Here is a 14523-nt window from a genome sequence, read left to right as displayed (position 1 = left end):
AGGATTTTGATGAGAACAAAGTTACATATAAACAAAGTTCATTTACGCAACACAATTGTATTGAGATCCCAGCATGTAACTAGTACTAAACACTTCTTATGCATTATTCCCTTTTCACATGCTCACCCATTTAAAATTTGACAGCATTCTTCAGATCAGTATATTAAGGCTTAGAAAAGTTTTGACTTGCTAAAGACACATAGTTAGAAAATAAATGAGTCAAGATTTGAATCCATATCTCCCTACTCAGCATCTACACTTTTCTTCACTGGAGAGTACATTAGAAGCCTAAGCTGATCATATTCCGTTAAACCTCAAGTCATTTTGAGCCCAAGGCTTCAGTTTCTTCCTTAAGAAATATATCTCCCTTCAAATATACCTGGAATTTATAGGTGAAACACTGGCAAATTAATAAAGGAAATCACATCAGTGCCCTAAGAAAGGCAGGCCAAGACTGCTGGTAGGAACCCTAGAAGCAAGAAAACCCCTGCAGCTTTATCACAGTCCACATGCAGTTACTTATTGCAGCATTTAAAGCCTTAAACCCTTGTCCCTTACCTGGTGGCCTCACTGGCTCCAGCAACAAGGAAGGAGGCTGGGCATGGTGGCTCACACCTGCAATCCCAGCACTTTGGGAGGCCGAGGTAGGCGAATCATCTGAGGTCAGGAGTTCAAGACCAGCCTGGCCAACATGGTGAAACTCCATCTCTACTAAAAATATAAAAATTAGCCGGGCATGGTGGCACATGGCTGTAATTCCAGCTACTTGGGAGGCTGAGGCAGGAGAATCACTTGAACCCAGGTGGCAGAGGTTGCAGTGAGCTGAGATCACACCATGGCACTCCAGACTGGGCAATAAAATGAGATTCCATCTCAAAAAAACAGCAACAAAAAAAAGCCAGCGTGCTTTTTTGCTGTAATCCCAGCACTTTGGGAGGCCTAGGCAGGTGGATCACCTGAGGTCAGGAGTTCGAGACCAGCCTGGCCAACATGGCGAAACCCTGTCACTACTAATGATACAAAAATTGAGCATGGTGGTGGCACGTGCCTGTCATCCCAGCTACTGGGTTGGGAGGCTGAGGTAGGAGAATCGCTTGAACCCAGGAGGCGGAGGTTGTAGTGTGCCAAGATCACGCCAAGGAAGGAGGTAGAAGGAGAGGTTTTCTTCCTTCCATGTTAAGGAGGCCGACTGCATTGCCAGGACTCTCCTGGAGGCAAACTGAAAAATGAAGCTCTTTCTGTTCTTCTATGCAAAGCACAATGCTGAACTTTCTGAGACCTGGCATAATGCAGTCACATGTCTTGTTTTTGCATTCAGAATATTGTCTTTTCATAGTCTTTCAGAATATGTTAAGGAGGTTTCACTATATATCACAAATCATGGTTTAAATTTCAAAGCATTAGATAAAAATGACCTTACACTGCATTTGTAGATTTCACTCTCAAGCCATCCCAATGTAGTTTCCATGGGAACTAATGTACATCAAAGAAGAAAGAGAGAGAAAGAGAGACTGTAAGATCAAATTTTTAGTTCCTGCCTCCTCTTTCTTTGGGAAAACCAAAATGAGCCCCATGTTAAATGCTGTTGAAATTAGATACTGAATCTTATCTTCTATGTGAATGCAGCTTTCTGTTTTTTTCCTCCTAAGAAGGAGTACTACCTACATGGTCATGCACAATTTTTCCATACAGTCCATCCATACAATTTATAAGTTGTATTTACAGCCTCAGAAGGCACATGTGCTTATTTAGGAGGAGAGTCAACATCATCCATTATTACTTTGTTTTCAAGTTGCTTTCAGAATTATTATTATTACACAGATTTACAACTTGTTGAGAATCCAGTCTATGGCAACCATGAGTGAAAGTGGTTCATGAATGAAAGTTTACAGTCACATAAGAACACATTCCTAGATTGTCCTCTGTTGGTGTAGTGTCTTTCATAGTCATATGCCAGACAGTGTAACATGAGTAGCTGTCATTAGCTTCCCATCCAAAAAGAACAGTTACCAAACAGTATTTTTTAAAAGAGCAGTAATTATTACAGCTCTTATTATTCTTTTTTTCTTTTTTTTTGAGACAGAGTCTTGCTCTGTCACCCAGGCTGGAGTGCAGTGGTGCCACCTCGGCTCACTGCAAGCTCCCCCTCCCGGGTTCAAGCGATTCTCCTGCCTCAGCCTCCTGAGTAGCTGGCACTACAGTCACGTGCCACCATGCCTGGTTAATTTTTTGTATTTTTAGTAGAAATGGGGTTTCACAGAATTAGTCAGGATGCTCTCAATCTTCTGACCTAGTGATCCACCCACCACAGCCTCCCAAAGTGCTGGGATTACAGGCATGAGCCACCGCGCCCAGCACAGCTATTATTCTTAAATCCAATGCCACATATCAAGGCCAACTTTATCTACCTCTGTCTCATAGGATTCACCTGGGTTATAAAATAAATTCAATACTTTAATCAGGGGGTGGTTGGAGAGAGACAATGATATATTATATTCTCAATTATAATTGAGAATGGTGATATAAAATGTATTTGTAGCCTGTATATAATTAACTAGAAAAACAGTTGATCATGTCGTTTAAAATGACAATTAATTTAAGAACTTAAAATAAATGTTTTTAAAAAGATATACAATAGTATTATATGTCTTAATAGATAATTATATTTATTAAATATAATTTATATATTTAATAAATATATTAATAAATATATTAAATATATTAATAAATATATTAAATATATTTAATATATTTAATATTATTTAATTATATACTATTAATATATTATTATAATGATACATAATATATAATATATTGTATATAATATATAATAATATATACTATATATTATATTTAATATATAATATATATAATATTATATTTAATATATAATATATATATTATATTATATTTAATATATTATATATTATATTATATTTAATATATAATATATAGTATATATTATATAATTATATATAACTATATAATTAAATATGATATATAATATATTTAATTATAAATAATTATATAATTATATAATAATATATAATAATAAAATATATTAATATATATTAAATATAATAATATATTCAATATATTTAATATATATTTAATAAATATATTAAATAATGTATTATATTATTAAATATAATGAATATCATTACTATTATACTATATTTACAATATTATATACTGTTATATTTATATTTATGAATATGTTATATAATATTAGTTATATTTATATTATATATATATTATATTATATAAGAATATAATAAATATAAATATAACTATATTATACATATAATCGTTATAAAGACAATATGACAAATATTAACCATTTAATTTGTATCAGTCGCTACCCTAAGGATTGTTCTTTTATCTAATACATTTTATTCTAATAACTCTGTTAATTAGGAATTCATGTTCCCATCTAACAGATTAAGACATTGAAGGGCAGGAAGGTCGAATAAAGGTCTGAAAAAAGTCTCGTAACTTCTAAGTGAACCAGGCAGTTCCCAAAACCTGCCTCTTAGCTATTATGCTATGAATATTTGAAAAAAGTATTTATATTGACAAATAACTATGAAGTTTTTAGAACTTATGAAGATCATGATAAAAAAACTATTTGTAATATTATCAAATTGTTTATTCCTTTCTGAAATCATTTATTCAATATCATTTATTTGCAGATAATAGGTACCAGGCATTGAGAAATTCAGAATGAATAAGAAAATGGAATAAACAAAGGGTTATAAAAAAACCTAGGATGGGTTATTCATTTTAATAATAACCCTAATAACCCTGGGCTTAGGTGAAAAAAAGCAAAAATATACACAAGGCCTTGAACATTCTAACATAGTGAGCAAGTCACACCCTGCCAGGTCCATGAGAGTGGATGACAGGGCGTGCTAGAAAGGAACATGGGAAGTACCTAAAATGAAAAGGACCTGAAATGCAACTCTAAAGATTTCATCCAAAAGAAATGGCAAGTTGGCAGATAATTTTTAAATTCAAGTGTAAATAACCTGATAACTATTTTAGAAAGCTGACTGGATGGTATAAAGAGGGTGGATTAGAGAAGGAAAACATGGGTGGCAGGGAGATCTGTGAGGGTTTTGTGATGGGTTGAATGGTGTCCTCCCAGGAGATATGTTGAAGCCCTATCTTTTGGTACCTGTGAATATGACTTCATTTGGAAATAGGATCTTTGCAGATGAAATCTAGTTAAGATGGGTTCATTAAGGTGGGCCCTAATTCAATATGACTGTTTTCCTTATAAAAAAAGGAAAAGACGGAGAAACAGGGAGAAGAATGCCACATAACAATGAAAGTAGAGAATGGGGTTACACAGCTACAGACCGGAGAACATGAAAGACTGTCACGAACACCACTGCTAAGAGAGGGGCACAGAACAGATTCTCCCGCAGAGCCTTTAGAGGAAGCAAGGCCCTATCAACAGCTTTTCTGAGTTCTAGCCTCCAGAACTGTGAGAGAATAAATTTCAGCTTATGGTACTTTTCATATGACAGCCCAAGGAAACTAACACAAGTATTGGTGGAACACTTCTTCAACAAATAGCACTTGAATTAAGGCAGTGGCAGTAAAAATGGAGAGGAGGAGGTATGTGGTAGACCAGGGATATATTTGCTAAAGGACAAACGAAGTAATGAGACTTAGAAACAGAATGATGGAGCCACAAAGAATGCCTGAAATGGTAATAGGATACATGCTTGAATGTTGATGGGCCCCATTTCCACAAGCCTCCACATCTGCTTCTAGATCCCATTTGAGCAAGGGAGGATTTGTTAAGAAGAAAGGCCCTTTGAGAGCACCAGTCCCTCCACCAGCCAGTCTAGTCCTAAGAGCTCTGAAGGCCAACCTTGGAGGTGGTTTAGGAGGGAAAATGCAGGACCCAGAATTTCAGTTGCCAAGCCAGAGAGCAGGGGACCCAGCAAAGAAGATTGGCATTCATTTGATTTTTCCATCTTCTGATATAACCCTGAAATGTTAATAGTGTGTCGAAGAATTTATTGGAAGTGAGAAACAAGAAAACAGTGAGTCTAACCTAGTCATTCTAGAATTGGGAGGTAATAGAAAAGAGAGAAATGGGAAAGTTGCTCAAATGCAAGGCCAGTGAATCAGAGAGAAAAGGTTCAAAGCAGCAGAACAAAGCTTCAATAAAGAGATATTGTGACTTGGAGAGATGGCCTTTTGTCCTTTGTTCTATTACCGGTCAGAGGATGGGGAGCACATCCGAACCTGAGACAACAGCTTTGCTAAGTGCCCTTGAGAGGGCACGGTGGGGTCAGCACCAAAGCCAGACCACTAAAGAGAAAAAGAAAGAAAGACAGGATTGCAGAGGAGTAATGAGAATGGCAGAAAAAATAATTTTTTAAGCCAAAAGGAATCAGAGAAGAGCAGGAGTGCCTCTAGGATAAAGCGTAGCAGGCAGTTAGGGAAAACGGGCTGTTAAGTAACTTGAATCTCTGACTACGTTAGAAAGCCTCGCAAGACAGTCGTTGCTTGCACGGGCAGGTAGAGAACTTTTCCTGTCCATTGTTCTTCTGAATTATAAATCACTGACCTCTTTATGATTTCTAAAGGGAAAATGACTTCAAGCTTCTTAGAGTTCCCCTAAGGCATTCTCTATATTCAATATAATATGGGAAGCCCTGGGTTTGTCTTTGTATGTTTCATCTGCAGTGACCTGAAATCTTCACAACCCTCTTCCTTTCTCTACTTATCAAGTAAGGGGTGGTTGGCAATAAAGATGGGTGGGAGAGAAAAAAACCCAGAATTTGAGGAGGAGAGCATTTAAACCATCAGACTGTGTGTTCTGTGACATCAAAGACTGGCAACATTCTAAAGGTAAATGTAACTATGCATCCCTTTGGGATTTTCAGATATCTTGTACAATCTATTTATTCCTGTAAACATGGAGACTATAAAGCTGTGTGGAAATCAATAGTTTAATTCATTCATTCAACAAACAGGGGGTGAGTGCTCATCATAACAACCATATCATAATAGCTAACATGTTGAGTGATTATCACACATCAACTACTATGCTAAGTGCTTTGCATGGTTTATGTCATTTAAGTATCACAAATAATACTATGAGATAGGTGCTCTTGTTATGTCCACTTGACAGATGAAGAAACTGAGGCCCAAGTCCCAGTCCTAAGATGAGGCAGAGCCATGTTAGAATTCAGGTAATATTACTCAGGAGGCCATGTACTAAACCTCTTTATAACATATCCCTGTATCATATCTGCATTAAGTATAGAAGATTCAAGGGTTATAGGGTTTCAGAGAAGGGAAGGGCTGAAGGGAGTTAATTAGGACAGGCTTTAGGCAAAAGGTGATACATGATGTTAGCCTTGAAGAAGAGGCAGATTTGAGTCAGCAGAGAGTGAAATCAAAGGCTCCCAGGTAAGGAATGGGAAAGCATGTGAGTGTAGTCCAAAGTCAACATAAGACATAAGGCATCGTAGATAATGAGGGACAATTTCGACCAGAATGATGACCCTATGAGCAGTAAAAGAAGTCCGAGAAGATTGAGTTGGCCATTGGAGAGAAGTGTCTGACATGTTGGTGTTGGAAAATAGAAAATCTTGATGGTTTTCTTAGTCTAAGCAGTGTTGAAGGTAACAGCAGTAGTACACAGGATGAATTACACCTAATAGAAAGCCTGGCACCCAAGGATTTCAGCTAGGGTTTGCAGAAGGATAGAATTATATGAAATGTGTTCTAAAGGAAAAGTGATAGGACTTGTTCTCTGTGACATATTGAAATAAAGTATATGAACTGATTATACCAACAATAACTAACTTTATTGAGCATATACTGTGTCCTATAGTGGTTTACGTGTAATCATAGATTAATTCTCATAATAGCACCATGATTTAGAATTAAACCAACGCCCGTTCTAATCCTAGGATTTCTTTCATTACCTATTGAAGATAATGAAAACAGTAATTCTTTAAATAATGTTGTGTTATGAGGGTATTATTATAACATTGACAGGAGTAAAATAGTTTGGAAGTTTAGGAGCAGAAAATGACAATTTTGACTGAAGGGAAGTAAACCAATGAGGGGCAGTGTAACTCATTAGGTCATAATAATAACTATTGTTATTATTATTTATTTTGATTCCACTATGAATCAAGACCTCCCGCAGATACCAAAATCAGTGGCTGCTCAAGTCCCTGATATAAAATAGCCTGCCTTGACTACCCTTCTCTTTATAATTATAATAATTATTATTACAGCTAATTACTGCATGCTTATTATGTACCCATGTTCTAAACATTTCACATGCCATAGCTCAGTTAAGATAGTAATAATTACAGGGTTCACTATTACAATAATGAGAGTTTATATTTACAGTGCTGATAGTGTTCCAGGCACTGATATGTTTTTAAATAGATTAACTCATTTAATCATCACAAAACCCACATGAAGTAGATGCTAATATTCTACCTACACTTTACAGATGAGGACACTCTGGTCCAGAGAATTTAAGTAACTTAACCAAGATCACAAAACTAATGATTGGCAGTGTCAGGATTGAGCCCAGATTCTCTGGCTGTAGATTCTATTCTCTTAACAACTGCTCTACAAAATCATGAGCTTTGGGGTCAGGCAGGTCTGGGTTGCAATCCCAACCTTGTTAACTTACTACTAGTGAGAACTTGAGTATGCTCCTTTTTTGTGTCTAAGTCTCAGTTTTTCCATAAGCAAATTTCAAGATAATAATAGTACTTTTCATGCAATAATTCCTATGAGATTAAGCTCTGCTACCCTTCTCTGTGCTTATCACATTGCTTCAAAACAGGAGGTCTTCGGTGTGTGTTTTGCTAATGAATGAATAAATGAATAAAGCACTTATCATCCATGCTGCACAATTAACATTTTGTTGTACGCTACTTTATATTATTTAACTTTTCTGTGCATGTACTTTTCTTGTTAATCCAGCTAGATTATATGCATCCTAGGACTAAACCACATGCTTTTTACTTTAATACATACCCAGTTGTCTGAACAGTGATGTACATATAGAAAGCTTCTCAATAATGATGACTCCCATGAATGAAGCATTCACTATGGCCTAGACATTGTGTTAAGTATTTAGTCTTCATAGCAACCCTAGATAGTAAGTACTAATGTTAATTCCAATTTATAGAATAGGAAACTATGCCTTAGTGAGCTAAAGTGATTTTCCAATGGCCACACAATTAGTCCATACAGAGTCAGAGATTAGATTGAGCTCTACTTATCTACAGAAGTCCCGGGCTTAGCCACCATGCTATACTAGCTTGGTGTTAAAGCCCTGATTGATGGGTAATTTGACAAGAAGTCAGAGCCCATTATCACCTGCCTTTGGAAGGGAATTTCCTGCATCTGAAGTTCTATTTGGCCCACTTGGCTCAACCACCTAGTTCACGGCTTTTCTGTAGATTTCTCCTCTTAGCACTCCCTCAACAGGCACAAACCACATAACCAAGTCAGGTGTGCCATAAACAGTGGCTGCTGCTGTGGCTGGCCCACAGAGCATGGAAGCAGGAATACTCATGAGCCCCCTCTGTCATCTCAGTATATTATGGCTTCAGCATTCTCTTTGCTTAACAATCTCTGGCTGATCCACTGTGAAAACTGTGTGCAACAGTCTTCAAAATTTCTAATTTCATACCTGTGGTGAAGTAGCCTTGTGGCTGGTCAAAGAGAGCACCTTTAAAGCTCACAGTGGAAAAAGCCTGAGCTCCTAACCTTCTGCAGAACTGTTTTTAATACTTCCTGCAAGCTGTTATTGGTGTCTTTATTTAGGCTGTATTTCTTCATTTCACTGTCTATGTTTAGCAGTTATAGAAAGGAGCGAAATGGGTTTAATGGCCTCAAGTGGCAAAGCAGTGACATGTGGGCCTTCTTGGAGCAACAAAAGGTCAAAAGACTGTGGAGGAGACTTCTTGTTTCCTGGTGACTAGGAGTCAAATTTCTTTTATCTGTCTGAGTCAAGGGGAAATGATGTTCCTTTGAAAGTCTCATCTTGTAGGTAGAGTGTAACAGAGTAGAGAGGTAGGGAAGGTTCCTTAAAGGGCCATGCAGATAATCTCATCTGTTCATTTGTCTCATTGTGGGTGATACAGACTCACATTCCCTTTCTGGAGAAGGGAAGGTTTTAATTAAAACTAAATAGATATCCGCTGGGTCTGGGCATGTACATAATCTAGAAACTGTGGGCTTCTCAAGGCCTCTGCATTCAGCATCTCAAGAAGTCCTGTGGGTGCCAATTGATCCATCCTGGAATCACTCCCCTCTGCTCGCATGGGACTTGCCTTTCTGCCCTCCTTCCTTAGCACTCCCACCAGGCTAGGTATGAGCCCTGAATAAGGAGCCCTGGTCCGATTCCAGCTTCTTTCTCTTATTGACTCTGTGATTTCAATAAGATATTTGACTTTACAAGTTCTGTGTCTTCATCTGAAGATGGAGATTATAATGAAAATACCAACCTTATAGATTTATTGTGCAGAGTAGAAGGACAAAGTATACAAAATGCTTTGGATAATTGTTATCTAACATCAAAATTTAGGTTCACATACCTGATGCACAGTAAGCCAAACACTGACACATCAGCATAAATGTTTATTCAATTTGGCCAAAGTGAGAGGGCAGGAAAGACAGTCTCTAAAGTCCAACCTTCCTTTACACATAATTGGGGGCTTCTATGAGTCAGGTAGGTATGCAGGAAATGGGATACCCCAAAGACCAAAGCTGTTTATGTCTCTTGGCCTGATCAAACTTCTGGATGCCATCAAGGTTTGTGTGACCTAAGATTCATTTTTCTTCTCCAAAAAAAAAACAGTTTATCAATCTTGCAGGCCAGGGGTGTAAGGATATGAAGTTACTAGTGACTACCTTCTACCAAAATGACTATGTGCAAGCAAGCATGCATGGAGGCAGAAAAAGGCAAGGAAAAGAGAAAACTAAGTAAAACAAACATCTTATGATTCTTATAATAAAGACTCAGTTACACAATAACGTTGTGCACACTAAAATCCCAATGAATGGGTGCTGTTAGTATAGGCAGCTGGCATATTTTTCCCTAGACCAATCAGTCTTGTATTTCTGTTTCAAGGCAGCCTGCACAGATTCTCCGAAGCAATTCTCAGCTTATTCATAGTAGAATCAAAATAATCAGGTGAAAAAAAATTTATTCATAAATTCTTAATCAAAGCTTCCGCTGTACCCACCCTGAAGCAGTATGAGCACTAAAACCATCCTATTTCTTTTTATTATACTTTAAGTTCTAGGGTGCATGTGCACAACGTGCAGGTTTGTTATATTTGTATACATGTGCCATGTTGGTGTGCTGCACCCATTAACTCGTCATTTACATTAGGTATATCTCCTAATGCTATCCCTCCCCCCTCCCCCTACCCCACGACAGGTGTGTGATGATCCCCTTCCTGTGTCCAAGTGTTCTCATTGTTCAATTCTCACCTGTGAGTGAGAACATGCAGTGTTTGGTTTTTTGTCCCTGCAATAGTTTGCTGAGAATGATGGTAAAACCATCTTATTTTTACCATCTATTAAATGGGACAAAAACTTCAATACTTCTACAGTTGTCATATATAATTAAATAACCTTCTAACTCTGATTGTCTCTCCTTCTCTTCTTCTCCTCTGATAAACAACACACCTCTCTGCATAGAGCAACAGAACTTCCTTTTGATTCTGGCCCACAACCTCCTATGTACACCTCGTTTGTAAAGAAGCTCATCTAAAGTCAACCAGCAAACGATGGGCCCTCCAACTCTGATAGCCTGTCACCGTCCCTAAGCTGCCAGGCTTCCCTTGAGTCTCTGTCATTGATGAGATATAGGGACGTGTGACCATTTTGCCATGGCTCTATGTTGCTGAACCAGGTGGGGGTGTGAGTGGCAGTGGGAGAAGTGGATCCTTTTGATCATTAGTTATTTTTGAGTATTGACTTTAATTCGTAAAATTTCCCATCTTAGTCTCTGCCCTAGTCTCTAAGCAGATCCCAGGTCATTGAGGAGAGTTCAGGTATGCCAGCATGTTTTGGTGTTTTTCCAATGCCAAAATAATATTTTGCCCATTGAATTCACAAGTGTTTTAGATGATCATCCAGTTTTTGTATTGACTCCCCGCTAAAGAGGTAACAGTTATCCCTTGGTATCCATCAGGGCATGGTTCCAGGACCTCCCTTGGATACCAAAATCCATGGTTGCTCAAGTCCCCAACATAAAAAAGGTGTAGTATTTGCATATAACCTACACACATTCTCCCCTTTCCTTTAAATCATCTCTATATTACTTTTAATACCTAATACAATGTAAATTCCATGTAAATATTTGTTACACTATATTGTTTAGGAAATAATGACAAGAAGCAAAAAGTCTATACATGTTCATATAGATGCAAAATTTTTGAATATTTTCAAGCCATGGTTGTTTGAACCTGTCATGTGGAACCAAGGGATACAGAGTGCTGACTATATTTAAAAACATGAAAGAATATTCTTTGACTACAGCAGGGGGCTACTGGCATTTGGGGATGGGGACAAAAATGTTAAATACCTTGCAATAAGAACATTAACACACAGGGAAAATTGTCATGTCAATGCTCTCCTTGTTGGGAAAACTGCAATTAGTTACACCTTTTCTCTTTCCTATTAGAGAAATTAACCAAGCCTGAGTATCTCAGAATCAGCATCCTTCAAACTCAAATTTGAGTCTTGACTACTCAACATCAATAACTGTTAAGCACTTACTTTGTCATTCAATACTCGTTTAATCTCCTAAAAGAACTGCAAGCTTCTTATTATTGTCCTTACTAGGGGAAAAAATAAAGCCAGAGAAAGCAAAGATTCTAGCACTGAGCCAGCACAATCCTACCACCTTACGCTGCTTCTATGACATTAACTTTATGGCATGATCTGAATTGCTAAAAACGTTCAAGTGTGGGTCTTATAACAATAGAAAGAGAACTATATAAAAATATAGTAAGACTAAAGGTAGCTAAAACATATTAGAAAAATAAAAAACTGGAGTACCTCGATTATATATAAAAGAGCCTTTGAAAAATGTCTAGGTGAATTTTTGTCTATGTACCTACGTTGACATCACAAAATACAACTTTCAATTCAAAACTTATTCATTCTATATATTTTTCTCATGCCTATTTTAATTAAAAGGCTTAACTTGAATATTAATCTTTCATGTCCTCCTTATCTATTTGACCCTCTGGAATACTGCTGAGTAATGTGGCATTCACAAGAATACTACTGTGTCCACTTATGTGATTTAAAATGTATTCTCAATAGCCAAAGTGTCCTCCTGACTCTTTGAAATTCAGCCATCCTATGTTTCAGATGGCCTTTCAGTCAGGCTTTTAAACCACTTTATAGACATCTCTTTATTCTCCTTTATTTTATAAATTGGGAAATAGATCAAATAGAAGTTAAGTGGCATACAGAGGTCAATGGTAGATTACTGGAAGACCCAGGGAAAGGTATCACCCTTGACTCACCTAGAGTTATCCCTCAGATAATTTAACATTTCTTCAGAAGATTGAGGTAGCCTCTGAATGTAGGAGGCAGACTAAAAGATTATTTTTTTTTCATGAGGCTGCCTCAAGCAGATTCACAATTAATTCTGATTCAACTGGCATCTCCTTTCAGGCTGCCACAAAATATCTATATTGAAATCAGGTTGACTGTTCATCTTTTCTTTCTGTTACATCTGCTAGGGACCAATAGAGATAAAAATATTTGGAGCTTTGTGTTCAATCTAAGTTCCTGCATGCAGTGGCTTGATATAATGATTTTGCAAGGAAGCAAGTAACCAAAGTATTTTTGCAGTGTTTTTGATAAAGGACTGCTCTTTGCTGGTGTCCTTCTCTCCACTACTAATTGATAAAACATCTTGAGGAAAATATCCATATGTTTAAATTATCCTTAAAAGCTCTACTGGCATTAAAAAAGACCTCTGTTTTGATAAAGATTCCGATAACTATTTGGCTTTTGTAAGTCCAGTTTTATGACTAGAACTTTCTAGATCAAGAGTCTGCAAACGATGGTCTAGAACTAAATCCAACTGCTATTTGTTTTTGTAAGTAAGGTTTCATTCGAATACAGTCTTGCTTGCTCATTTAAATATCGTCTAGGCTGCTTTCATGCTACAATGGCACAGTCGAATAGCTGGGATAGAGACTATATGGCCCGCAAAGTCTAAAATATTTACAACTTCATATTTACATAAAAATTTGTCAACAACTGTTCTACATTAAACAATATATCAGCCCTGGCAGATGTAACTAGTTACCTTGAGTATCTCATAGCATGTATGCAGTGTAATTTTCAAGTTCCCAAACAAAACTTTCCAAAAGCCATTTCTTAAGACCACACACTATAGAGTCAGATCCATCAAATTCTGAATTCTTTGAACAGAGCTTTGCAAATGTCAAACTAGTATAGTAGATGATGATGATTTTGCTGAAAGATCACTCCACTTTCATCAGGGGAAACAAGCTATTGGGAATATATCTGAGGACCTCAATTTTCCATACATTGCTCTAATTACTAGAGTGCTATAGATGCGTATCTCTGATTTACAGTCCACCAAGTCAAGATTTCTGAATTTCTTGGCGTAAGTTTGGTAGTACAGTATTACTTTGATTATGGCTTCTTATATCTGGCATAAATATATTCCCTTTGTGCATATTCTTTTTAGATACAGTACAAAAAAAAAGCATGACTCTCCCTTTTTTCTCTCCTTTTACTTTAGGAGAAGCAGCTGTGAAGTCATAATTATGTTCACTTCCCACTGGCAACTGGCAAGCCCTTTATTTTTGTGCATTCGGAACTCACCAAGAATAAATAAAGTCCATTCCCTCCTTGAGGGGCTATTCTGCCATTCCATCTAGGATTTAAAACTTTGCCAATTCCTAAAACATCTATTGTTATAAATAGTCTTGTGTCTTTCACAAAGCAGACTTTACAAAATAAGGTAAGGGGAAAAATGTCAAAAGTACATGAAAAAAATCATCTCTAAGAAAGAGCAACAAATTTGCTAGCTCTTAAGAACTTATAATTATCATTGCTGGTTAATTGGTATTATAGATTACCCAGTTCTGACATGTAATTTTCTAACACAAAGAGGTTTTTATCATGTTACATTGTGCTGTGCATTTAGGAACTTTTTATTTTATATTTACACACTAAAGAACTAAGGGCAGAAGTCTTGAAATATGGAAGGATTTAGATAATGAATTGCATCCTAAATTTAGAAAATATATCAGACAATACAGATGATTCATTGTACAATTTGTAATTCTGGAAAGGCAAGTTTTGGGGACCATTGTTTATAAATAAGCCAACTTTTCTTGGCTCAAACCTGGATAAGTACCAGAAGCATTAATGAACATTTCTTCAGCTGCACATGGACCTTCAAAAAGTTCTAAAACAGGGTATATTATTATGTTTTATAGGAAGATGTGT

General features: G+C 36.8%; 1 long non-coding RNA gene across 1 annotated transcript; it reads left to right on the top strand.

Moving 5' to 3' along the window:
- Window positions 1–5238: 5238 nt before the first annotated feature.
- On the top strand, window positions 5239–13924 carry LOC112130625 (uncharacterized). The gene is made up of 2 exons (XR_002912868.2): window positions 5239–5871; window positions 13811–13924. It is a non-coding gene; the product is annotated as an uncharacterized LOC112130625 (long non-coding RNA).
- The last annotated feature ends 599 nt before the right edge of the window (window positions 13925–14523 follow it).

Source organism: Pongo abelii, chromosome 1 (assembly GCF_028885655.2).
Source record: "Pongo abelii isolate AG06213 chromosome 1, NHGRI_mPonAbe1-v2.0_pri, whole genome shotgun sequence".
NCBI lineage: Eukaryota > Metazoa > Chordata > Mammalia > Primates > Hominidae > Pongo > Pongo abelii.
The sequence above is the reverse complement of the archived record's forward strand: the minus strand, read 5'-3'. Positions and strand labels throughout refer to the sequence as shown.